The sequence below is a fragment of the Ceratotherium simum genome, chromosome X, assembly GCF_057802395.1.
Source record: "Ceratotherium simum simum isolate JZ-2026a chromosome X, ASM5780239v1, whole genome shotgun sequence".
Lineage (NCBI taxonomy): Eukaryota > Metazoa > Chordata > Mammalia > Perissodactyla > Rhinocerotidae > Ceratotherium > Ceratotherium simum.
The window spans coordinates 43,271,880-43,275,689 of NC_141940.1; the positions used below are offsets into that span (position 1 = coordinate 43,271,880).

General features: G+C 45.2%; 1 pseudogene; it reads left to right on the forward strand.

The window, feature by feature from the left end:
* Nucleotides 1-1,198: 1,198 nt before the first annotated feature.
* LOC147911843 (uncharacterized) lies at nt 1,199-1,651 on the forward strand (annotated as a pseudogene).
* Nucleotides 1,652-3,810: the final 2,159 nt, after the last annotated feature.

Sequence of the window (3,810 nt, forward strand, 5' to 3'; positions counted from 1 at the left end):
TCATATTAACACTACCATCATGGTCCAAATCATTCCCTCTGGTAAACTTTCTTCACTGGTTTTATCACCATAATATATTTTCTAGTAATAAAAATTAGCTTTTTCCCTTCATGATTGGGACCATTTTATTAGCAGTAGAATTAGCTGTTTCTTGAAAGCCTCGCAGGAAATAAGCTTGGAAGTGTGACCCTTTGGATCATAGCTCATGGAAGACCTCTACTTCTTCAACACTTCTTAAGTCCTTTCAGTTCAATTTCTGTAATGTATTTTTATATAAATACATTAAAGAAATGCCTTTGCCTGTATTATCATAGACTTTTGAAAGGAATGTATTTTCAATTTTAAACTATTTCCCTCTTATTGATTCTTTGTCTCTCACTCTGGTGGTTTCTCAGAGAATTAGGATAATCATCTTTTTCAACTAACAGCTCTTATATTTATTCATCAATTTAAGTATTTGGGGTATTTTGAGGACCTAAGTAATGGTAAGGAAACAATTTTAAATTTGGTACTAACTGTTTTTAGTATTTTTATAAGTATCCCCATTTCGTTTGATGGTCTGTCTTTGGAGAAAGTGGTTTTGCCATTCCCTTTTTTTTTCTTATTCGCTAAGGGTTTTGATAGGAACTGGAGGCAGTAGCTGGTCAAGCGTGTCCCATGATTTCCAGGAGCACTCTTCTGGCCACGTCAGACAGTTCCTGCTCAAGCCACAGTGGCTCAGCCCTCGAAAGAGTAGATTCTGGGTTCAAGGACAAGGGCCCCAAAGTGGCCAGACTCACTGCGATGGTGGTATGGACTTGGGTTGTGGAGGTCAGACTGTGAAGGCACTGAAACTGAAATCTCTACCACTTAGGTGCTTTTGGTGAAGTCTTTTCAAAGGTCTCGTACCGTAGGCATCAATCAGCCGTTGTTGTCAGTTAACGTTTTGCCCTATGGGGCACCTGTCAAAGATTTTGTGCTGGAGGTCACAGGAAGCTTAGAGTTCGCCAGATTCCTATTCTGATTGGTTGAGGTGATGCCAAGTATCCAATCACCTGACAAGGCGTGGCTTAGTGACAGGCGACCCTGCATTGCACTTTATCCAATCAGATATGGAGCTCACCCATGTCGTCAGAGAGCGCAGCGCTATAAAAGAGCCACCCGCCCTCAGCAGTCCCCCTTGTCCTTCCTTCCAAGCTTTCGCGGAGCTGCCTGTGACATGGCTGAGCCTGTCTCTGAGACATCTGAGGAAAGCCTGGGCACGAAGGAGCCCACGGAAGCCGACCCGAAGAGCCTGAAGCAGAAGCAGCCAAGGCGCTGCCGCCGCCGCTGCTCCGACAGTTTCGCCGTCTATTTCCCCAGGGTTCTGAAGCGGGTTCACGAGGGCCTGAGCCTTTCTCAGGAGACCGTGAGCGTCATGGATTCGTTCGTGAAGGACATCTTCGAGCGCATCGCCGACGAGGCCGCGCGCCTGGTCCGCTCCACCAAGCGCTCCACCATGTCCTCCAGAGAGATCCAGACCGCCGTGCGCCTGCTGCTGCCGGGGGAGATTGGCAAGCACGCCGTGTCCGAGGGCACCAAGGCCCTTATCAGGTACATCAGCCACCCGTGAGCTGCCTCAGGACCACCTGAGCATTGCAACCCAAAGGCTCTTTTCAGAGCCACCTCACTTGGCGGGAAAAGAGCTGTAGCTCTAAAAAGAGGGACCTACTCTAGTTTTGTGTGTGTGTGTGTGTGTGTCTGTGTGTGTGTGTGTGTGTATGAGGAAGATCAGCCCTGAACTAACATCCATGCCTGTCCTCTTTTTTTTTTTTTTTTGCTGAGGAAGACTGGCCCTGGGCTAACATCCATGCCCATCTTCCTCCACTTTATATGGGATGCCACCACAGCATGGCCTGACAAGTGGTGCCTTGGTGCGCGCCCGGGATGTGAACCGGGGCAACCGGGGCCACCAGCAGTGGAGCGTGCACACTTAACCGCTAGCCACGGGCGGGCATTACTCTACTTTTTTGATCATCTGGCGTTCTGCCGATATGTAAAGTATTTTTACCTCCAAGGAAACAGTATCAACTTTATTTTATATATATTTCAGTGCAGTTTATTCCATGGAAAATCGTGGATTTTCCTTAACCCTGTTGCATTTCAGGACTTTCCTAAACGGTCATTTCTGTGAGATATTTCTCTAGGTCAGCCTTAATGGGGAGCATTTTTGTTATAATGATATTTTCTTTTTTCGCTGTCATTGCCTCACGAGTATATGGTGGATTTCTCAGAAGTTCCTTATGTGTGATATGGCAACAGATAAAGTGTAGAAGCAGATATGAGAATCCCTCTTACTTCCGTTAGGCTAGATTATTAAGGAGATTTTCAAATATCTGAAACAATGTCAATCTCCTCTCTACTTTTCTGGAAAAAATATTTGTCATATGAATTTGTAATTTATGTTAACGTGGTGTGGTGGGTTTTTTGTTATGATTTTAAGTGATTCTAAAATCAGTGTATTAAAGTTTCTGTTCTAATATTTTGCACAGTAAATATTGGCAGAATATAACATGCATAAAAGTTCTTTGGGTTCCTTTTAATTTTTAGAAGTGTATAGTTTCCTGAGACCAAAAACGTTTCTAGATATTTACTCATCTGTGGTGCAATCAGATCAACTGAAAATAGCTTCCTTTTCAGGGGTTAAGTCCTTTAAGAACTTCAATGCCTAATATTCATCAAGACTTGCAAATCCTAATGCTGAGAGAAAGCCTTCTTGTCACCTTCCTGACTCCAGTAGGAATGACTGTAGCATTCGTCAGCAAACATGATATTGGGGTTTCATTTGAGGTCTATGTGTTCACAGTAACACCTTTGGTTTTCCAAGCATTTTAGTTAACATATCATAGGTATCAAACATTCACACGTGCCATTTTAGCAACTTGTGAGATTAAGGTGCTTTTTATTTTTTGGCTCATTCATATAAATCATATTGATAGATTTTCCAATGTTAAATCATGCTAGCATTCTTGGAAGGAAATCCCTTCCTCCTGCGTGGCTTTTGCTGGACATCATTTAGGTGCTCTCCTGTGCTTACTCATGTGCACGGTCACCAACAGGTTGGAGCTCAGATTTCTCACAACTTCTTGGCCACTTGCTTCCTTCAACAGTCCCCAAAGCTCGCCTGTGTCCCGGCGCCTTCAATTTTCCAGAAGCAGCCCAGAACCAAGGCTTAGCTGAGCTCGATCTGCAGCAAGAACCTGGACTGTGGTATAAGGCAAGCCAGGGGATAGAGGAGTGGCCTTGACCCTTTAATTACTCTTTCCTTCACCTGTTTTTGTCTGAGTCTCCAACTTTCCACGCTCCTCATATTTGAGGCACAGCTGTTTTGAGGGCGCAGGCTGTGCTCAACCCTGCCCGCCCCCAACTAGGCAAGTTCTGCATTCCGGGCATTCCTCTACCCCTGTTCCTTGACCAGTCCAGTCCCAAAGAGCTGGGTTGTACTCAGAATCCCCTCAAAATCACATTCTTAGTTTGTTTATTCCTATTCCCTCCTCAAGGAGAGGCTGGCTACTCCTTCCAGAAGGTCGGACCCCATCGTCACTCGGGGGAGCTGCAGATCCTTGCCAGCACACGTGTCGGGGTTGCAAGAGACCTGAAGTGTGAGGCTTCTTTGCCTCTTCTCTTTGTTGGTCGGGTGACCATATAATTTCTTGTCCAATTAATGCGGACACTTTTGAGAGTAAAAGGGGCGCTACGAATAATTGTGCAGGGACAACAGGCAAAATCAGGACGTCTGGACACCCTTCTAGGGAAAAGATCTGGGGGACAGAATAAGGGCATAGCTTGGGT